The sequence below is a fragment of the Daktulosphaira vitifoliae genome, unplaced genomic scaffold (assembly GCF_025091365.1).
Source record: "Daktulosphaira vitifoliae isolate Bord-2020 unplaced genomic scaffold, ASM2509136v1 Scaffold_1, whole genome shotgun sequence".
Taxonomy (NCBI): Eukaryota; Metazoa; Arthropoda; class Insecta; order Hemiptera; family Phylloxeridae; genus Daktulosphaira; species Daktulosphaira vitifoliae.
Window position 1 is genome coordinate 76,183,478 of NW_026099572.1, and position 24,872 is coordinate 76,208,349.

At 34.2% G+C, this 24,872-nt stretch overlaps 1 protein-coding gene across 6 annotated transcripts in view; it reads left to right on the forward strand.

The window, feature by feature from the left end:
* The first annotated feature begins 503 nt into the window (after positions 1-503).
* The window catches only part of LOC126910516 (uncharacterized), a 60,590-nt gene continuing 36,221 nt past the window's right edge, over positions 504-24,872 (forward strand). The window contains exons 1-3 of one of the 6 annotated variants that reach the window (XM_050693135.1): positions 504-873; positions 11,529-11,611; positions 23,864-23,910. The gene's annotated coding sequence lies outside the window, so the exon portion shown is untranslated. Of the gene's footprint in view, positions 874-7,897; positions 8,279-11,528; positions 11,612-23,863; positions 23,911-24,872 lie in introns of those variants that run through there. The other 5 variants (XM_050693134.1, XM_050693139.1, XM_050693138.1 and 2 more) reach the window with 5 other exon arrangements.

Sequence of the window (24,872 nt, forward strand, 5' to 3'; positions counted from 1 at the left end):
ATTCAAGTAACAGTGATCGACATCTCGAACTATCAATCAGTGGCCGCGTGACTTACGAATTTTATTTTGAATTTACACGATTCATCAAAAATACAATACTATTATAAGGCGCCATTGAATTTGTACACAGTTCCTGAGCACGTAGAAATGTCGAGTATAGTAAACATTTGAACGAAGAAAATGTTATTATTGACTTATTTTTCCTTTCGTTTTTTGAATCACGAGAAATAAATTTGGGGGGGTTAGGTAAAGCCAAAGGTTGAACAGATGCAAATTGTATTTGACTACAATGTGAAAATAAAACTATTACATGAGGTGCACACGACGGACAACCGCAAGCGACGAAAGCGGCTTCCCCAATCATTCCACTGTTGTTCGCTTTCTTTTCACGCTGCTGCCACAGCGACACGGCCGCCGAGTGGCCGATCGGCCGCGTCACCCGCCTACCCCACACGGTCCGGCCGGCGTTCTTGCCGTGAACCGGCGGCGTCAGTCGAGTGTAGTTGAACGAGACGTACGGTTTGCCGTTTGCCGCGTCACACACGTACGCCACACCCGTCGCACTTGTTCGTGTGTGTGGACGCTCCGCTACCCCGCCGCTCGTTCCCGAACCGTGTGTTCCTCGGTCTCGTCTTTTGTGTGTGTGCGCGTCGTCCCCGTTATCTCGAAACGCACGCTGCCCGCTCTACCGTCCTGTCACAGAGCGGCTCCAAGCGAGTTTTCTTTTTTCCACAGTGTGTCAGTGTGTTTGTATTGGAGTGCGAGTGCGCCAAGTCGTATAGCCGTAGAAAATACGGTAGCGGTTCTTAAATTTTTCGTATTTGCCCGGCAAAAAGGCGCCCTACCGCTGAACGCATTTGACATTTGATTCGGGTGAGTTTTTTTTTTTTTTTCATTTTTATGTGCTCCACTCTTTAATTATTCTTACCTCCCTTCGTTACAATGAATCCGCCTCGTTTTATTAACTCACCGGTCCGAGTACACGTAATCGATGTGTTCCATAAGGTTAATGATTACAAACAATTATAAAGAATAAAATCATAAAAAACATTATCATCGGCTTGTGTCATTTACCGACTTGAAAATAATTTCTCAATTAATAGCGTTCAATGAAATGTGCAACACACGTCGGTATTATTCTTACGGACTGTAATTGTATACACATAAATTTTTATTAAATTCCATTTCAACCGCGTGATTATCTCTAGTGGTATACATTTTGTTGTTCGGTTGACGCAATACAGGAGATATGATCGAAAAGTTAGGTGCAATTTACAAAAAATCCTAATCGATTCGCACAATCGCTGGCTAATGTAATGTTTTTTTTTTACGTTTCCAAACTAATAGTTGTTTTTCCGTTTATTAACGCCAATTGTTGAATAATCGTTATCGTCAGCTCGAACGTCGGACTTTGTTGAATCGACTTCTTTGTATACACGTTTATCAGTTTTCACTCGTATTAATTACAATCGTTTTTTGTTATTTCAGCCGATCAAATAGATTTTCAATAATTTATCCGAAAGCGTTCGATGAATTTTGTCGTACCGGCTCCGTTATTTTTTCGGCTAAAATTAGCACACGATTTCGAACACCTACCAATGCCTCGTTTGAAAATACATTTTTATACTTTGCGAGTATTGAATTCATTCAAAAATAAAAACGAATTAAGAAAATAAATAAAGCTGTTGTTGATAAAATAAACGCTTTAGAAAATGTTTTCCAATTGTGCACTGCAAATGTTTTTCGATATTTTTTTTTTTTTTGCAAAAAAAAAATTAAAGATCCGACATTGAATTTTCATCAATTGTTTCCGCAGAACCGAACGTGTCAAATATTAAACGGATCATCGAAAATGTCCGTAATATTAGTTGATTTATGCAAAATACACAAATATATCTAAACAAATATCATAGAAACGTAATGCATTAACGCCGTAGGAGTCGTTTGATAAAAACACAATCGTCTATGTATCTAAGTCTTTTGTGTAGATTGCAAAGTGGCAATTATTTCAATACGTTTTTTTTTTTTACAATGTCACCGTGTATTGGCATACACGATCCAGAATACAATACTCGAGAAAATGGCAATTATTTTTCCTCAGTTTCGCTTAAAGTCGTCGCGTCAATTTCTAGTCGTACTCAAAGTTGTAATAATACGCATAACGTTATGGCAAATAACGAGGAAATCAATTTAATAGAACGCACACCTGTTGCTGACACGAAGCTTTTTTTTTCTTTTCCTGATTGCAGTTCATGTTACAAATAATGTATAAGGCAGCAATGAGATAATCGTCGATTGTCTTAATTTGGAATTGGGCCTAAAAAAATGTCTAGTTAGTACCGTTCCGTCGATAACAGTAAACATTATCAGCAAACGTTAAAAAATAATAACGTAGTCCCAGCGTGGAACGTTTTGTTATCGGCGTTTGATACAACAATAATTTTGCCAACCATTCATACGGACGTCTCATTGGGCGGAAATCATCAAGCTGCGTAACGATTTATGATTTTCGTTATCAAGAGAAAGTGTGCGGTTCTCATCATTTAAGATTTGCTCCTATACTTGGACGGTCTGCGGGCAACGTTATTTTGCAGCGGTTTAATTATTTTTTAACTCTGACTTTGACGGAACACTCGCGTATTGCATAACATTTTACGCGAAATTATTTGCTCATATTGATTGTTTAACCGGTACCACTCGACGATGTTCATTATTAAATTTTTACAATATTTTACCATTTTAATTTTACCGCGACAATCATGTCTTTCTACGGTATTTTGAATTCAATTGAACTCGTAAAACACATGTTCAAACATTGAGCGTTTTTCTGCAATTTATTAATAATACGTTCCCATATTTTAATTTGTTACCTATTATCTTCGTGAACGGTACTTTTGAAGCGTTTTCTTTTTTAATACATTACTTATTAATGACACAGGACAACAAATAATGAAACATTTTCAGTTCTTTACAGTTAATTCTATAAATAATAATGTCGACGCTGATTCCGAATATGGCTTTTTTATCTTTTCTAGTATATTTTAAAAAGAGTTTTGTCCAAAATTTGGTCCTTATACGCTATGTTTAACCGTATAGACCTTTGAATTTGAGTTTCATGAGTAGTTTTCAGAAAAAATATTTTAGTTTTCCACTGTAACACTATTTCTGGTTAAACTTATAATTATGAAATCGCTGTCTATAGATAATTTTGTGAGCAATTCAAAAGTATAAATTTATTTGTTTTTTTTTTTTACAAATAATTGAGAAAAGCGCAATTATAAAAAAAATAATCGTAAAGCTCAAACACTACAATTTTATTTCTATATAGTTATATTAATAAACTTTTTGTGAGCCTTATGTATTTTTTACAGGACAATGGCGCAATTATATTTGGCGTATGTCAATTATTTTAGTTGGTCCATAATTGTAATTTGTAAAATCTTGTAACTTTTTCCTTGCAATTAGTTGAATAATAACCTAGTGTCATTCACCAAATCTAATTATATCATTATCTTAAGCGTTAAAAAATGCATAAGACTGTTAAATATTCTCTTTACGACTACACAAAAAAATGTATTAATATCACTATATAGAAATGAAATTGTAGTTTTTTCGAGTTTTTGAGCTTCGCGTTAATTTGTTTCATAATTGCGCTTTTCGCGATTATTTTCATGTAAAAAACAAACAAATATATATTTTTGAATTTCTCACAAAAATAATCTATTGGCGACATTTTGATAAATATAAGATTAACTAAAAATAGTAACCATGGAAAATTCAGCGTTTTTTCTGGAAAATGCCCATCAAGCAAAAATTTTAATTTTGCACAATTCTGTTTTTTTAACATTATCAAATTATACTAGAAAAGTTTTAAAAAAATTATTTTTTTATAAAAATTTTATTGTTAAATGAAAACTCAATTATTAATTTTAAGAGAAACTAGATGTGATGAAAAAAGTCAGATTGTTAATTATGCATCGAAATTCCTTATAGATTTCACTAAATATTTTAAATAGCAAAATGGCTGTTGTCCAGTGTAATTGATGTCTTTAATAAAATTAATATCGTATTTTAGTAATTTTAATAATAAAACAAAATAATTTTATTTTTGTTATTTGATATCATTACGATTCAGTTTTAAGGAATCATAATAGTTATTAAAAAATGCGTATTAAATATTGATAAACTACTAAATCGATCTAATTTCATGTTTTTAATGGCTTGTTTTGTAATGTAAATATCTTCTTTTTTTTTTTATTGGAGTATTTATTTGTAATATTTGTCTAGTTAGTTTTATATTATTACACTGAATAATAAACATTAATTTAAGTTGGATATTTATATACTCAGATGCCTAGTGTTTAACCGAATCAACCCTTGTACTTAATATATAATTATTATTTTTTCTCATAATATTTGTCTAAAAGTTCTTCTCTTAGACTATCTCAAACTCAACAATTGTATTACACAATTTTTCAACTGAAATTTATTAAAATGTCTTTTTATACGCGAGTCTACACTTTTTTTTTTCAGTGGATTGTAAGAAAATGTTTTAGATTTTTTATATTTCGTCCAAGGAGTTGATTATTTTCATTAAAAAGCGTGTGCAGATTGAATTTGAGTCGTTAACGAACAAATCAAACGCCCAAGTTCAAAACACCCACTTAGCATTCGCGAAATCTGTAAATCGTGTAAGTAAATTACGAAGCGTAAATAGTACGTAAATACCATAGCCATACATTTGGTTTAACATGTTACTAGAACTTTTGCATTTCATGTCAAGTGTAAATAGTATTTAGCAAATATTACTCGTTTAAAACGTATAGGTCAATGGCCGCTGCTACCCTCTTTCTATAGACATTTATATTTATTTCAACAAAGATACTTTGTCTATAATTTACATTAAATATTAATTTAGGATAGGCAAAATCAGTAGTATCTTGTTCCAATCGAATGTTTGAAACTTCAAACAAACGCGTAAGCTGCCTATTAAATTATTTTAAGACATCCGAGTGTAATTTTCAAAATACCTGGAACACTTTCTGTTTTTCCCACACAAATCGTATCATATCGAACCAAAAGTTGTGTTGTNACATCCGAGTGTAATTTTCAAAATACCTGGAACACTTTCTGTTTTTCCCACACAAATCGTATCATATCGAACCAAAAGTTGTGCTGACGGCGCGTTTATTTGGTAGTTTTTTTTTTATATATAGAACATCATCACTTGATAGGGAGACCTTGTCATGCTGTAAAGTTTTCTTTTCGACGTGATACTGCATATTGTTATTGACGTTGTACAATTAGGTCAGACCTAAACAACTAAAAAATGTTGAGGAGACACAGTGTGCAAGCAATGCACTTGTTTCTCGGTCGATATCGTCGACTTGATGACTGTGTGAACATTTTCCCGACGGTGTGGAAATTTTCGGGATACCGACGATGACAGTGGCTCCGGGAAAATCGAAGCGAAACGAATGTGGCCAGGGAGGAGAGGGGATCGAATTCAATCGTTATACATAGCCTTTCGCCTGTTTGCCCTTCCATTCATATTGCGTACTGACGTCGACATTTCCCGTCTTCTCGTGGGCATCGTCGCCAAGATGTTTCCTTCTCTTACCCGCCGAGCAACGTCAACTGCAGCCAATTCGCCGCTATTGTACCTACACCGCAGTATCGATGGCCGTCCGACAGCCGTACGCCACACGATCAGCCCCAAGACCGCTGGAGACGTTGACGAATTTTCCTCGATACAGTTTTTTTTAACCGCGTTCCAGACGAGCACTGCGCAGTTACGAACACAAACTTCATATCTATTTACATAACATTTGAATAGGTTGCATTTAGATATACGGTGGGGTCTCGTACACAAGCCGATCATCTCGCACGAACCATGTTCAAGGACGTTCGTGCAGTGCACTCCTCGGCCGTATTTAGTTGTATGTGCGCGTATGTATGTGCAATGCTCTCTGCTGTGGCCTACTTGATGATGTGTGCCGATGTCAGAACCGCATTAGCTGTTGTTGTAATGCGTCGGGAAAACATTGTTCGCTAAATCCTTTTTACAAAAACAATAAATCGACAATCATTTAGAGACGACTAGACGCGGTGCTGGTTTTCGTATCTTATCTATGAAATTACTAATTATTTCGTATTGGCAGTTTCCATTTCCGAATGGAAATCGCAGTTTTCCATTTCTCCGATTCTCAGAAAACTCGATTTATGTATCGGTTGTTGTCACGATAGTAGTTTCTATGGAAAAACTCAATGTTAATCGTGTAGTATAAAACGACGTTACGACTTGTTAATAAAAGCAACTCAATTCGTAGAACACAACAAAAGAATGAAATTGTAATGGTCGATTTTAATTAAAAGATTCTTTTTTTGTTGAGGTTAGTTGGTAAATATTGAACACGAAAGAGTTTCCAGTCATTCTTTGTTTTCAGTGAGAATTTTCGTTCAGTTCCAGCTGTTTTTACGCGTATAATTATTGTAAATAAAATAGTATTTAAAATTATAGAGTATGCTCGGGCAATAAAAAAAAGAAAACATCCTTTTAAAAAGGATTCATTTTTTTAGGTTATTTATAAGTGGAAAATTGTATGATGTAGTAGTATAAATTAAATTATCTATGGTCAATGCATTCTTGCCACTTTATAGTGTACTAATCAGTAGGTGTAATAAAACAATATTCGGCGCACTTAATAATAATATGCATTCTTTGTAATGTTATTGACACCGATTTCGTTTAGACACGACCTTGACGTTTTTGTTATGTGAGAATAAATACAAAAGTCTATTACAATGTTATTCTGCTCATTACACTAAAACACCAAACCCAATTTTCATAATGTACGCGTCTAGATCGTGTTAAAAATGTTCAATTTTGCCTGTTCGTTTTTGTACACTAATTATTTGAGAGCCTTTCCGTTTAAAATTACTTTTCGGTTATCCGCTTTTAAATATTTACGCTGTGTATTTTTACATAATATCAGCTCTGCAAAATGTATCGGATTTTAAGAATATAAATCAACAGATGTGTTGATTTATTCGTAAATTAATCTATTTTTTACTGTTAATCGCCGTAGATACTCAATATTATATTAGTAACGAATAACAACAAAATTATATTTTATACATTAACGAATTAATTATAAAAAAATAATATTGTCTTCTTGAACTCGGAGTTCATCAACCACAATTTGATCGATATCTCAATTAGTTTTTTAACGGTGTTGTTTGTTTTAATGTTACTTCCGTTACACTGGTGTTTTTTCGTTTTTAAAACGCCCACCGAGTCGCTACATTCAATATCCTCATAAGTTGTTGTGGGCCCATTTTTTTATGGCTTCCTACATCAGTAAAAATCATCCGCGGTTAGTGCGCGCATATAATCATACGAGATCATATATCACTGTACACAATACAGTAATCAATTGTTTAATTAGAGCTGTATATGAATTTCCGAAAACAATTCAGCTAAACGATCGAATGTATCGAACACCTCAACCGAATGTTTTACTGACAGCCGATTGTGCAATTCAATCGTTTTATTTTATTTTGCACGCGCACTATTTCATCTGTTCCAAGTACTCAAAATTATATTAATTCATTTCGTTGTTAGAAAAAAGCCTAAAATGAAGACTTGAGACGTGGGTAGGTTTTGCGACTACTAATCTGCTGTTTCTGACATGATCGTCAATGTTTCATTACGATAGGTTATAGCGCACAATTATATATACTTTGTCACACCGCCGCCGCCGCCCTTCCTCCGGTACCTCGCCGTTGTACAATACTAAATGCTGTAGTGTGTGGAATACCGTTTATCGCCGCCACGTCCAAACGGCAGTGGTGTGGTGGAAACAGCGGCGGCGGCGGCCACGACGGTGCGATAAAATTCAGCTCAGTTGATGCTCTGCCGCCGTAGGTACCTGTTCAGTGTCGTTTGCTTGCCCCGTGCCGACGGCTCGCGCGTGTGTGTGTGTGTGAGTGCGTTTTAACTTACATCTACTGGTTCGTTGTTGTCAATAGTTTTTCGTGCAATTGATTAAATTTGTTGAATTTTAAATCGACCCCGTTGTAACCACAACAAAACGATTGTTAGCAGATTTTTTTTTCAAATCGATCTGCGTACGTATTTTTATCGATAGTGTTTTTTGTTGTCAATCGAAAATTGTAGTGAATAATTAGTGCATTTTGTTTTTTTTTAATATTGTAAAACTCGAGTGTTCGCGATACGCTTCAACAGCTAACGGATAGCAGATACATTGTGTTACAGGTACGACCTATAACTGTGTCGGTTATAAATCGTTTGTATCTCATTTCTTTTAGCTAAAATATTTCCGCGTTAAACTCGTCTCGCGATGTTTTACGGCGCTGAGAAAAATTGTCAAGTTCATCGCTTTCACTTGAAAAACACAATGTTTATAAACGTATTTTTAAAAAAAATCGTTGCGATTAGTAAAGTTTAGGTACACGTGATTAATTGTCGTATCTACGAGTTAACTAGAGCCAGCCCCGTACGACAAGTATTAGTTTTTAGTGTAGAGAAAATACCAACTGCGATGCGAAAAATGAACGTTTCGGAATAGTATTACATTATCGTGTACAATCGTTTTATCTGGTCGAGATATCGTATTCAAATCTCGGACCGCATTTAATAACTCCGATCGGTCCAAGAGGCTACACACGTTGAAATAATCATCGTAGTATTTGTAATGACACGATGGCGTGAGGGTCGAGGTCAAATACACTTGTTTGGAGATGATCTTCGTCCTAATCAATTTGAGATTAGTCTTTTATTTTACGATTGAACGACACAGCTATTGATCTGTTTTTGGTGTAACTTGTGGTTATTACGGCACGCCATTAGCGCGAGTGAAAACGCGTTTTGAATTTATTTGCAGTTTACACGTCTATATATAAAATGTGATCGCCGCGCGTCTAACCCGAAGGACATTTCGCGGAACGTCGCGCGGTACTTACCAAATGCACACAACAAGAAACAATAACACTTATAGCAGCCGGCCAGACAACTGTTTCGCTTACGTGTACTGTTTTATTTGAGCTTGTGACAATTACCTTCGACTGTCGGCCGCGGCAGAGTAACTGTGGTAGCTAAAATATGGTTTCCATTTTGTTTTTACATAAATACCACCACGCAGTGTGTTTGAACCGCCGCAACACTTTACCACGTTAACGTTGACACAAACGCCGTTTACAAATTATTTCACGAATCACAATACCAAAGCCAAGTCTTATTTACCTTATGAAGTAAAACAACCATTTTCCTTTGTGTTGACGTTTTATTATCAATATCAATGTTGTATAGTTATTATATTAACGCACTGATGCAAACTTTATTTATGTGTTTTACCCTAAAAATAATTGTGACGTCAATATTTACGATCGTTTGAAGGTTGGGTTGCGCTTATTATATTGACGGGACATATAAATTATTGACACTCGCCGTAAGGATCGTAGACATTTTTTTACAATCCTAGAATAATTTGCTATTTTCCTATGTGTACATTTTATATATTCTGTTTGTTCTTATGACACATTGTAATTTTCCATTAAATGTTGACGACATCCATTAGGAACAGTTGCGTTTGTGGTATTCTCGTGCATAAAAACCACCGTTGATGTTGTTATCGAAACTATTTTCTTTTTAATTAAAACTGCGGTTAACGGCATTAACAAAAAAGGCGACAAGGACACTACGAAAACACCAACGATATCATTAATTGGAGTAAACAGTCGTAATTCGCGCACAAAAGTAAACTGTCTAACGCGATTCTGATGTCATTGACATTGTACGCGGAGCTGAGAACGTTTGCCTTACTCTAATTTTGTTTACGACAGCGATTTTTTCAGGACACGATTTCGAAGAAAAAAAATCGTTTCCCTTATCTTATGTTACACCACCGAGTTCCATTACGCATGTAGAGCATGTTAATGTTAATTAAACGATCGGCTATTTCATTAGAGTGCACCTGCATCATATTACAATAGGTAATCGATTTAAAGGTGTTTTTTTCGCTCTTCAATTGTAATTATCGTTTTGTAATATTATTACTCGCAGCGTTTATTCCATTCGACACACGTCGATTGAGAACCTGAGTCTCGGGGAAAAAAAAAATACATTGATATGAAAAAAGGAGAAAAATAAAACAGTACTCGCACTTGCAATTGTAAAATAGTAATCGTTCTCCAGTACACGCATTATATGCACGCCAGCCATTAATAACGCGGTCGGTCGTCGACGGGGCCCTCGGGTTCTCTTCGTCCTATGCTCGTCTCTTTCCCCCTCCCTCCTCCCATTCCCACCACCACTCATTCTTTGTTCCACTTCGTACACGTCATCGTCGACGCCGCGTTGTTTGTGTGTGTGCATTTACCATAGTTGCGCGACGAAAATATTTCATAGCGAAAACCCGTCCGGTGCAGCCGCTGGTGTTTCACCGAATGAGTTTGGGCGTCGAATTTCCTCCTGGGCTCCGTGTAATCCCTGTAAATTTTGCTTTCTATGGATTAAATATGTAATTAAATTGACCTATGCACGCCGTTAACGCTAAATTAATTGTACTACACGGTTTTTCCTTGTTGGATAAATATTTCAATACTATGAATTTTTTTTTTATTCCGATAAAATACATATCTATTGTAATACAACATGGTACAAAAGGAGGTTTTTTTTTTTTATCAAACAAACAAAAATATTTTTCATTGTCTGTTAAATATTTAAATGGAATAAAATTACGAAGCATTGTTGTGTATAGGATTTTTTTTTTTTTTAATTAACATATACTTAGAGTTATCACTCAAATCAAATATTAATCTGTTATACTACTCCCCTAGTTTGTATTTTTTGTGTCGGATTTTTGCGCTAGGGATAAAAATATGTTGGCGCCTTCCCGAGCGGAATTTTGTATCAATTATTTTATGACATTTTTGAAATTTTTGAGTAAAATAATTTTTTTTATTGAAAAACTAAACTATTCCACTGTTATCATTACAACATGAGATTTGATCTGTTCTTCATCGTAAGCGGCTGTTTTTTCGCTAAATTATTTATACTTTATTTAGCATTAGTCGTATCATGTATTTTTTATTTTTTGTCTTTGTCAGGAGTTGTGTATGAATAGCTGGCAACCATGTATCTCGATATGTGTTATTTTTGCTATAATGTACACAGTATAGTTTACCGTATACGAAATTGTGTTTTACATACTCATTGAGCCCTTTATAAAAAAGAAAACTATTTTCCATAGTTGGCAGGGGTTTTTATTGCACACCATTAACCTAATCATAATTATTTTACATTAGAAAAAGTCATACAGGCTTAATTTCATTAATTCATTTTTATTTGATAATCCATTTTTTCTATTATTATTATTATATTAGCTTGTGTGATCGTCTTTAAACGCGCGTGTTGCGCAACATAATTATACTATTGTGTTTGTATGCCTTGTAAGCCCATATAATTTTTGCTATTACTACGTTATCTAATTTGCATTTGTTTTTAGGATTGACCTAGGACCTTATTTGTATATTGAATGAATTTTGGACAACGATAACGTGCAACGACGTCATCAATTTAATTTAAGAGGTATTTGTTAAATTATTACCTAATTTTAAGATTACTAGAAAGTTTCCAAACAAAATAAGGAATTTTTATTTGGATTCTAGTTTATTTGATACACGAATTCGATTTTAAATCAATAAGTAAATTAAATAATAAAGCAGCTATCATTACTTTAACTGACATTGTATTGCTCGTAAACTTATCTGTTAAGATCAAAAAATAATAAGATGAACGAAGATAGGTGTTATACGAAATTATTATAAATTAATGTTTTATAAGTCATCGCAAATCATGGTAATAATTAAATCATCAATGATGAAATTAATCTGAGTAAATTATTCTGCTTAACAAATGTGCACTTCAATATTGACTTTAGGTTTCAATTTAAAAGACATATTTTACTTGTATTGATCGAAAATCATTGAAATATTAAATTAATTGTTTATTGAACTTGCATTTTTATTTGTATTTTACATTATCGAAATACCGTAAATTTAGTGAAATATAGAAATTATACGTAAATATTTTAATTAACAACTGTGGTTTAAGTGAATATGCAAGACAGTTTATAAAAACCTGCAGTCTACTTCTGAATAACATAATCATAACTATACTTAACAGTCTATTTAGGTGTTCGTAACAGTTTTATTATAATTGTCATAAAATGTATTTAAACTGATATGCTACTAAAATAAACACGGTCAGTTATCAGTCTTTTATCATAGATATTGAGTATATATCGGAATTAAATTAATAATTATTTATTTTTAAACAGATGCTCAAACTTACAATGATTGTATAATACGATTAGAATTTAAAAACTTAAATCAAATAAAACGTTTTTTCATTTATGGTATTTATTATTGATTTATGTAAATGGAATAAATGCAGTTAGACATTTATTATATTTTCGAAGAACTTCCTCATTCTTCTGAATAGAAAATTGATCAGTGGTTAATGTGCAAGAAAGCGTCAGAAATGAACTAACTACAATATATACCAACATACAGCCCTTTTGTCTCAGTGGCTATAATCGATCAACACCGTTCAAGTATCCTTAAGTTGTAGTGTAATTAATACGATCAATCCTTAAATTTACTGAATTGTATAATTAAATTTTAATCAGTGGCATAGCTAGGATTTCATAATAGGAGGGCCAATGTAAAAGAATCTACAACATTTCATATTTTGGAACTTTTTTTTTTGCTCATCACTTCATTTTGGAGATGAATGTTGCTTGCAATGTGGGGGCGGACCCCCTCGCCTCGCTGGCTACGCCATATATTTTAATCGATTATGAGGTTATACATTTTTGTCAAGACCAAACAGTTTTCACATCACATTGTACAGAACAAATCGAATATTATAGGATTTTAATTTTTTTTTTCGTTAATTCATCAAGACTAAATATATATTTAATTGGATGAATTATAATTATTGATTTTTACAATATTTTCTAAAATTATTAAATACCATTAAGCAACTATTCTTCGATGTGTCTATGTACCATATTGTTGTTGTAAAGTTATTTTTTAATAAACGCGTTCATACGTTGTTAGTTTTAACAATTGATGTAATGAATCGGTGCCGGAAATCGTTTAGAACATCGAGCTTTGGACAAAAGCCCCACTTGCCACGCCCTTCAAGGGACAAAATGTATTTACATTTCATAAGTATATCGTAGTCATGTCTGTGTATCGATTTCCGTAGAAGAATTACAGTTTGATATTTTTTAGCGTGGTCACTAGATGATTACTTGTGTGATACTAACATCGTATACGAGACGACCTTGCAATTGGAAGTCAACTATTGGCGGCGACTGTTTGTGCTACACGACTCTAACGTGCCTCTTACCGAGGTCAACGCGCATCATAAATGTATCGAATAGCAGTTGCTTGTGTTCGATTTTATTATTAAAGTTGTTAAAATTGCACTTTTGCGAGATTATTTAAGTTTTTATCATTTTATGTATTCAATGTCGTTGTAATTTTGTCAATTCAACTGCTAAAAATTACAAAAAAAAATTTAATATTGTTTAGAATTGTGTTGCTTATTTAATATTGGTTAGCATTACTAATCATTTTACAAAGCAAATATGATCGTACAATTAAATTTTAAAAAATTAATTAAAAAGTTATTTAAACGTTAGATCACGATTAACACATTTTATAGATATTGTCAATATAATAATATAAATTAGTTCTATAAAGTCTGTTATTCTCGTGTAGCAAAAAAAAAAAAAAGTTATGTAGCGCAATGCTTGTCTGTACTTTTCCAAGTTAATTCATATAAAACACGAATTAAATATAATACTTATTATTAAGATTATTTTTGATACCTAAATATGAGTAGCCTGTTACCTATTTAAAATACAATACTTATTGGGATGTGTGTGTCGTAACTGTTGTATAAGGACTAAGTTAATGTTTGAACTTTTATATACTAGAAAAAATAAACCAAGCAATGAAACTAAATTAGTGTTCATTTTATTCGATCACGCTTATTTTACATAAAATACATGAAACTTACGGCAGTCTTGAGTGAGAAACGAAAAAAAAATGAAAGTAATTATCGTTGTAATATAACGTAATGTGCGTCACAGAATTTTACTTTTTATTTTTTATTACTTAAGAAATGTCTATCGTATTCTATCATTAAGTAACTTAACGATTGGCTATGCAAACACTTTAGGTATATAGTATATACCTAAAGTATTCCGTAGTTTATTTAGGGTAATTACTATGTACCCTAAATAGGTACTGTGTGTAAATTATAGATATACAATACTAAACAGCCGAATTAAATTTTTTCCATGAAGTTTGGCTTGGCGGCAGTGTGGGTCAATGTTTATTGTGTTATGTTATCAATATTCAATTGTGATAATAATATAGTTCTAATTACGTAGATTATAAAAAATTAAATCGTAATACGCTTGTGTACTGTATTATAGTATTAAAATAATTAATGTTATTTGTTAATTGATTGTTACTCTATGTCATTACGATATAATTAATTTATATAGTCGGCTTTTAAATAGTTGACAATTTTCTTATGAGTTCCAACAACGGCAGTGTATAATATTATTTTTGTAAACAATCACCTCACTGCTTAAGGTCGCCAAACACAATTTTTATGCATATTCCGCCCTCAAAATTGTATATCTATGGTGTGACTCGACTTTACTCATCTTGATATTAAACGATTACCTTGAATAGTTTCTAACTTTTTACAAAATGAATTGTAACAATGTTTACACACCAACGGCGATAATCAAATTTAGAATGTTCTCAAAAACCAATAAAATTTACTTATGTCGGTGCCAATTGATATTTCGAAGAAGATTATATAATATGTGTTGTGTTCACGAGTGAACCCGTTAAAATTACTAATTTATCAGTTTTTATAATTCTAATAGAACAAAACGAAATGGTTACAAATTGATCACTTAAAACTTTATTTTATAACATTTTATAGCCTGTTGAATTTACACATACGTTGTAAAATATTTTTTATGAATATTACGTTTTATTGAAAAACGAACGATATACATACAGTTGGTTGGTGTCCTATCAAATATATCTATTTAACCATTCATAAGTTAAAAGTCGTTTTATCATTAATGTTGAAATAATGCTGTTATCGAGTGTGTGTGTTTTTGACGTGGTCATATCATGATATTCATTTTAGACTATAAAGTAGCAAATGATTCAATGTTGTTTTGAATTATTGTTTACTGCTCATAAACACAGTAATTAGAGTATCGGATAGCATATAATACTTGTAAAGCGTAATATTTTTTATGCTGTCGACTTAGTCGAGGGAAAAATCAATCGATTCCTACGATAAATTGTAATGTTTACCTATTGCCGCAATCGAATTACTTTTCCGGCATTCCGTTCGCAACAACTGTAATTTTTTTTTATAGCTCTATAATATAATAGAAACGAGAAATCACATCATGGAAAAAACTTTACGCTTCGTGTACGTATTGTTAGAGATACCGGATAGATGAGTAGCGGGCCGCCTATAATGATTCCCGTCCAACGAATCCATTTCCTCTGCGCGTTTTTTTAAAATACACAGCACGACGCGTTTAACTGAATGCCCAAGTGGTTGGAGCCGTTACTCGTCAGCAGATTGTTTATTACTCGAGGAAAAAAACTATGAGATTTTCACAAGAATTATAAATAATTTACGTTCACGCGTGTTACATTATCGTTTACGTTGTGGTAAGCCATACGTAGGCATCCATTTAAATATTTTTATGGTATTTTACACGTTGTTAGTAGCAAACAATACCCACGTGTATGTGCGACTTATTTCTCAAACTGAGAACATTTCTGGTAAAGTATTTGCTGGTTTTGCAATAAGAGTGTACTACGCATTTAATCGTCGTTTACTTAAAATCGCGTATCAATTGAAATCAACAGCAATATGATTAACACAACCTACACCACATAATGAAAAAAACGTACAATGTGTCAGATTATTTTGTTGGTTAGTATGTCACGACACTCGTTAAATTGTTATAGTTTAGAAAAGTTTTGAACTTTTGGTAATTTTATAAATGATACACATGTGTTTTGTTTACTTTCGTTTTGACATCTTCTTTTTTGTTTGCTGCCATTAAAATAATAGAACATAAATGTTCGTTTACCCATCGATACGAATCGCATAATTACCAGAATCGGACTAATTTTTATCAAGTATTTCGAACTGTTGACTCATTTAGGTGATATTCTAATGACGCTCGTGATGGCTCCGAGTGAAAAATTTTTATAATTAATTTATAGTTTTTTTTTTTTTTTAACGAGTAATGTCAGTTGTTCTTGTGCAATGCACACGTTAAGAAACGTTTATGTAGATGCATCGATGCCGTACAAGTGCAACAGCCTTTCGCCAAATGTGTTTTAGAGATAAAGCAGAGCGGTGAACTTATGTAGAGGGTGTGTGACAAGGACAAGGGTGCTTTCTCCGCTATCAGATCGATACACACCCTCCGAGCGCTATCTACTGTTTTGTGCGTTCGTACACAATCAGAAGAGTAATCGAACTGCTACCTCCCAATGATTTGCACGTTAACATATTAAATTCTTAACATTAAAACACTACAGACACACGCCTTAATATGTGCGAGCGTTACGGTGTAATTTTATTTATGTGTATGTGTTCTGAAGTAATTTATTTTATGCGTGGCGACGGTTTGCGGATTTCTACTTTGTACCGATCGCCACGTGTATACTCAGTTAAATTTAGTACCGCGCCGCCGCCGCTTCCCTCCCCTGACACTTCGGCCTAGTGCACATGTATACGCAACACAACGGCAGTCTGTCATAGTGTATACGGCGTCGCGGCAGGTGGAATTAGGTCATTGTCAATGTAATGTAATTGCTCGGTGCGATGCGGTAGCTAAGACACTGTTGCCCGACATACGCACGGTCCACATAACTTTTTTAATATCTTCGAGCAATTCCGTCATGGAAATGGGTTTTCCGTCATTCTAGTCGGAACCATAGGCTTTATTTGTTGCTCGTGTCAGTTGGAAATCTTTAATGGATTACTTACGATAGCCGTATAAGTTACACCGGAGCAATCGAAAAATTATTATTAAAATGCGAGATGTTAAAAAAAAAAAACTGCGACAAGTTAATATTGTGTTAAACGTCGGAAGTTCAGGGTAGCGTTAGGAAGAGCGACTGTCGAGGTTACGATACCGATTTGTAGAATAGCACGTTATTGACCTACATTTTCAGCCGAACATAGTCCAAAAGGCGTTAGGCAAAATTGTTTTTTTTTTGTTTTAATTAGCTCAAAAACCTGTAAATTCAACTAATACTGGATTCGACCAAATAGTTAACGTTTTTTAATTTCGCAGTTTTGCGCGATTACGAATTGTAAACGCAAAAACAACAACTATAATTTTTTTTCATAAATTGTTATTTGCTCTCTAATAACTATGTATGTATAACATTTGTTCGGATAATTTTCAAGTTATATTTGTATACTTTTAATTTTGGATTCTAAACAATGGAAGTTTTTTGCACGTCGTTATCTAAAATCGCATTTTAATAATAGGCACACTGAAATCCATTAGTGAATNTTTTAATTTTGGATTCTAAACAATGGAAGTTTTTTGCACGTCGTTATCTAAAATCGCATTTTAATAATAGGCACACTGAAATCGACCTCCATTACAAATGTGGCGGAAAATATTTTTTTCGTTACAATTATGTTATTACTACGCGTTGGCCAGTACGCAAAATAAGAGCAAGTCCGCTGGGTTCATTGGGTCGTATTGAATTTTCGACGCCCGTGCCGTTTACGGTCAAGTCCGGTCTTTGCCAGAAACACTACCGCGTTTACTGCAACCGAATCATAATTAAGCAATACACGTGCATTATGTATATTATTATAATATCCGGTGGTCACAGTGGTTCCGTCTAATTGAGTTTGTCCGGCAAAAGTCATGCGGTCTTTTTAACTGGGCACGCGTGTTTCGACTTCCGTGACTGCACGTATTATTGTATATATTTACTCCTACGGAATATATACAAGACGTTTTATTTTATCTAGAAAATCGATCTCGTGTGAACTTTTTCACGCGCTGATAATTTTATTTTTTTACGACTGGTGTATAATTGGGCAGGTTTTTTAATTAGACGACATGAAGAACATGTCAGATTTATCGTAGTACCACAATTTTTTCCTATTAATTGTATCTACTAGCAGTAGCTAATTAAAATTTATGATTCGATTTGCTTTCGTAGATAATTTGTATATATTTATACGCAACTGTAGTTCTTACACTTTTTGCTGGCGCATGAAACGTATTGGAACACACGAGTATTTGTTTGTCCGCTTTAATCCTTTTGTAGTATTGGTCGACCAATGTTTAATTGACGATTTTCGTGAAAAATAAATGTTTCGGCCTTTCGTCACATGCCCACTGAAATTCAATATGTTGACCGATACGGCCATGAGAGGAGGCCACACGTCATACATAAAAGTTACAAATCTTTATTGATATTTTTTTTCGTGTTGTCGTAACGCCATATGACATAGCCTTTTATCGTTTCAGTTACAATCTCCATATAAAACCTTTGTGTCTGAAAACGTGTATTTACTTGGGAAATTATTTTTTTTAAATTACTAAAAATGTATATCTTATTTTGTCGTCAACACATTGTCGCTTGACGTTTAAAAATAATGTATAATCTGGCGGCCTTGACAGTCGTGTTCATAATAGTCTAACAATAATAATATACCGAATAATGAACGTGTAATGGTCGACGCTCCCTCGCTCACGGTCGCCCATATATGGTGTATTATGTATTTTTTTTCGCAGAGAACCCCCTTAAATTCTTTGGGGTGCAGGTGCGGTGGAAGCGTAGGGATTTTTGGTCCACAGAAACAAAATAACAAAACACGTCGTACTTGCACACTCCAACACCGAGAGACCGAGTGAAAGAGAAACGAGTAAACGACCTCTTGGTGCAGGTGGTGTTCGGTAGTTGTGATGTCTTGACGACGACGACGATGTGGTACCTCCACGCCCGTCCGCGTTCCTATTCGGGAAAAAAAATGCTTAACACTCGAGTCGCGGCAACTCTGTCATTTTCAGCAACGTTGTTTTCTAATGCTAACGAGAAATAAGCGCTGTTAATTTTCCCGCGTCCATTGTGTAATTGCGAATAATTTTAATAACTATATTAGGCGGTTGTGAAACACTTTGTCACCTTTTCGCTAATGGTTGTCGGTGAAAGCGTTGACGAAACGTTAGGAGCGGAGTGTTGAACTATCGCAGTTTTTCCATTTGTCACGACGCCTGCGGGCCTGTTTAAAAAATAACATGTTTTCTCCGGAGTAAAATTGTATTTTATTTATTCGTATAGTAGTATTTTTGGCTTTCGATTAAAATTTTCAGAAACTGAAAACATTTGGGAACGCTAAATATAGTCGGACACCCGTTTCCATTATAAAATATTTTGCGCTTATAAATTAGCCAACAGAAGTTGTCTACGAAAAATATAAATGAACGTCGCTGTTTTTATTTGCGGTTGATTTATCGAAATTATCATCTCGTACGCGTACAAACGGAAGTAATTGTATGCCAGTTAATCTTCACTAGTGTTATTAATTCAAAAAACCGACACTTTGTTCAAATTTTGGTACGACCGCGTAATAAACAGTTTTCGTGTATACAGTGAGTGGTACGACGTTCGTTGGGATGTAAACAACAAGGTTTAGTCCATAAGACTGCCGTGTCCACAAATGTGCCAAAAAAAAAAACAATTAATACGTTTCATGAATCGACTAAACCGCACGAGCACATTTTGCAATCGGAGAACGTTAACCGATTGAAGCCGAGGGTGTATGTGAGCCGTCAGATACGTTCGCCTTGAATGGTATTGCGCATGCTCAGTTCCCATTAATCCGTTCGTTTCCTGTGCACACTCGGCGAAAATGTATGCACGTGAATACGTAGGCCGCGGCGGCGTTGTGGTCATTAAACCCGCCGGTAAAAGTATTCTTGTAGCGGTAAAACGAACAGGCGAAAAAGTTCGTTCGTCGTAAAACATATAAAATAAATCATATCGTTGTAATCCAAACATAATGGAAACGACCGTCTGACGGCTGTTGAACTCGCCTGGTGCACGACACTAATAGTTTACCTTTTGCGAGTCTAGCATTTATAGAATTGATATTATTGTCGCTGCCAAATAAATATCGCCTGGTAACTGATGATATCGTTAGAGTATTGTAAAACACGTGACGTTATGTTTACCTCTATTTGTGAACCGTCTTAGTGTTTATTGAACCGGAAAATAATATTCAGTGTAATGGTTAATTAGGTCGGTGAAAAATGTTTTTTTGTATTGACCCAGTGAGCAATTCTAATCGCTTTCATCTTCCGAGGAAATTTTCATTTGTAAATTAACGAATTCCCAATACGTGGTAAGCGTATCGTTAAATGTTAATTCGTGTCATGTCATAATCTAATGTTTACAGGCTGAATAATTTGTTGTTGGGTTAAGTATTTTGGCAGTTTCGAATTTTTTTAAATATCAATTTCATTTTTACATCTTACCGATCAGGAACAAGGACGATCCTAGAGATTAATTTTACCGGGCTGTGAAGTGAAATTTTCTGTCTTGAATACCTTAAAAATACGAGTAAAAATGTCCTCAAATTATTCAAAAAATGCCGACCACTAATGACGTTTGGGCCGAGTGTGACATCTCCGCACACTTATGAAACGGTCTCTGGTTGCGTATTTCGTGTATCGTGTCTTATGCAAATATGTGTATGAGATTATTTTGATGTTTCGGCTATTATCTTGTCCTGTCTATACGTCCAAAACACTTCATTTCGCGTTTTGCACAACGGTCCCGTGTCTGGTATTCACTTTTTAATCGAAATTCAATAATTATGATAATAACTATTAATACGGTTTTCTTAGGCGTCTCTTTTTCTTAATCTATTCACTACTAAATTTACATATTAATTGTAGTTGATATTTTGCGAAGAAGAACAAAAAATCGGACAAACTGAAAATATTTGAAAGTGTTAAAAAGTTAAAGATTAGTGACTCTAATCGTTTATATTTATTACTAATTTCAATATTTTATGGTCGATTGTTGTTCATATTTCGCATTTGTTTGTCAACTGATTGTTACGACCGGTCGTGAACGCGACTACAATGAGAATTGTTATCGTCATCACTGCATTATGAGGTCAACTCATCGAAATGTCATTAACGCCGATGTCGACTTTACAAAGTTTCGGGTCGAGTTCAACGTTCCTGCCGCCTCACACGTATTGTCCACCCTCTTTCGGCAACCCTTCGCCTCCTCGCGTGTTAAACATCAACAAGGGCAGCAATAGGAAGCACATATTTATACTTTTTTTAGTCCACCGCCACATCCACCATCAAAGGGCGCTTAAAGCACGAGCAGCGACGGCCATTGTGCTTGCCCCCCTCCCCTCCCCTTTTGTACTTGGTTCTTTCTCTCGCTGTGTACATTTCAATGTATAAATATACATAATGCGCGTGTGTTCGCGTGAACAACCCACATCGATCGGCGGTGCTGCACAGCGTATAAACGAGTCGGTATGGATGCAACGTTGTTAAACGGCAAACGTTCCGGAAACGATTCCCCTCGACACGCCACACGCTACTCGTGTACGTAAACCTTTCGACTTCTCTTCGGGCTGTTTTTACCTTCCGTTTAAAATTAGACCGCATTAACGTGACCCTGATGGATCCCACGGTTAGGAATCGGATGTTGTATCTGCATAATATCATTGTGGTGCGCGTACTCGTCCGTGTCATTGATTCTGAAACTGGGCAATCGAGAAATCCGTCAAACTAGGTCAACTCGGTCGATAAGTGCCGGTTTTTAGATTGCAATTTTTACTATATCGTTAGTAATTACTCCGATTCGCCCGATTACGTCGACGTACAGCAGTCCTATTGTTCTAAAAGTTTCAGCTACCTCGGCTCGCCAGGTTTACTTCTCCTCAGTCGTTATTTATGAATTATTAACACGTGTTCAAGTTGGACGTCCATACGAGCAATTTGTTTCCAAACGAGAAGTATATTGCACTGCATTCAATTGCATGTATTCATTCGATGTAATAGACGGTTATTACGTGTGATTTATGTACAACGGGTTTATTTTCTAGTAGATACTTCGTTCCCGCACAACAACATTAATTTGACGGTAAAAAGTTTCTGCAACATTCCAACTTATCCCGTGGTTTTAGCGCATACCGTACGCAGAAAATTGAAATGCACGCGACCGGCACGTTCTTTATTAAAACTTGAGAGTTATCGAGTGTAAAATGTGTCGAGTGCAATCAGCCGGCGAGTTCGTTCTACGCCTTTGTACGTGTTTCGACAACTACAGTACATACCCAACACCACTTATGGCAATGGATTAACAGCTCAATTGATATATTTTAATCCGACCACCTCGTTTTTATGCGCACGTCACATTGGCTTTGACTATTACGTATCCAACCCAATGAAATGCCAACGGGTCCTTATTTTTTATTCGGCTTATTTAATAAATTATCATTTAAACGATGGGAGCTTTTGTCGTTATTGTTATTACTGTTGCTGTTGTTGTGGAGGTGACATGACGTTCTCGACGGTAAAATAATTGTTCGAGCAACTTTTGATCATTACGAGTGCGTAATGTTCTAACCGAATGTGAGCTGTAAATGTTTTACAGCGTAGAACAAAGTTTTTTTTTTGCATTCAACGCACGTTTCGCATACTTATCAACTCATTTTTAATGATCGCGTCCGACTCGCGTGTAAATAATCGCGTTCTGAACACTGTCGGCTGGCTGCCTCGGCGACGAGTGTAGTGCAAAGAATCTGTGTCAGCAATTATTATTATCATCGTACGGCGATTCGAGTGCCGTCGGTGTAGTGGCGATATGTTATGAGATGAAGAAAAAAAACTCCGTGCGATGGTACGTTAGTGTAGCCTTGAAGCACTAAAAAACGATTCGGCGTGTTCCCCTTCCGCAAGCCAATAGTCTAAGACAATGTAGAAATATTTCGCTTCGTGTATTGTTAACGTAGTCTTCTAATTTAAATTTTCGCTTCAGTGTCATTAAATAACTTTTCATAAGGTCGGCTGTCGTGAGACTTTTTTATAGATAAATACAACAAAGGCCTATACAGTCCCATAATCGTAATTTGTAATAATAAGGATGCGCGAATCCACACGAAATGAACGTCTCTGCCCAGTTATTTCCGTTTTTACCAATGGTTACACTAAATGTGATTAGCGTTGCGTGAATCATTGAATAATTTTCAAATATACAGTCTGTTGTAAAAAAATGTTCAAATTTTTTTATTAAAATTACTATTACGTAACATTTAAATATATTTAAATTATTAATTGATTGTTTGACGGAAAAATGTAATCTTTCATATATGAACATGTTGATGTAACTATTGTCTTTAACGTTTTTGAATGAACTTGGCTTTGATGTTAATATTATTTGGGTCCATCAGTTGAAATTTGTGTGCATTTTATTGAACATAACAATTTAGTATCACTTTGTTAAACATTTTCTCGATATAGTATTGTACAATTATTTACCTTTATTTATCTTTTAGTTTTTTTATAATTAAAGTATGAAAAATACAATCTAAATTTGCTTATGCTTAGATAGTTTCATTTTTTAATTATTAGCACTGGTCGTAGAATATTTCTGAGAAATTTAAATCTTTTTTTTTTTTTTTTTTTTTTTTCAGAAAATTGAGTTGAAAACAATGAACATGATTGTACCACTATACGAAAGGTTAGTTTCGTTTAAAACTATTAGTTTAAGCTAAGGTTACAAATAATAAGAATAATCAATTAATTATTTAACTCCGAATTTTGTCTTTTGATTTCTTAATACCACAGCATAGATTATATGTATGTATTTTTAAGAAAAGAAGAAAAATATATATTATATTTATCTTATTTTTATTTAAATTTGGCGAATCAACTCCACTCGAGTGTTATAAAAATCTATTAATTTACAATATTTTATGTTAGAAAAAATCAAAGTTTAATAGAAATCAATTTTTTTTAAATAATCGCGCTAGACATTTTTCATAAAAACCACCTACGGCATTAGATTATACATATATATTACTCAAAATAACTGGTTTTTAATAACTGGTTAAACATTTACGGATTCACTTGAATATCTATAAGCATGCATAAAAAAAGGTCAATACCATTTATATGTCAGTAGTGAATACAAATTAAACCTTTTTTTCACTGTCAACTGCTCGTTAAATAGTTATCTATCTATGTATTCAATGCATAACATTGCGCTCAAATAAAATATATTATCGATCGCAACACTATAACACCTGACGTTCTACCAAGGTTAGTGTAAACTCGATTCTAGTTACTATATTAAGTCCTATTACCCTCATAGTTAATTTGTAATCATTGATAATCCTTTTCCGTAACACTAGTACGATTTAAAAATGTTGCATGCCTTCGTTTTTTTCACTTAAAGTTTTTTGAATTATTGAACTTTGTTAAAAGCATAGTTGTTATTATTAAACTGATAAAAAAAACTGTTAAAATTTTTAAAATGGTCGTATTTTAGCGCTTTTCTAATTTTAGGGTATGCCTTATTAGACTACGTTCGAAACTATTAATTTTTTTTTTTTCACAATTATTTAGTTCTTCTCTTACAAAAAGTTTTAATAGATCGATAAGATAACAATTTAATAACAAGTACTCGTTGTGATACGATAT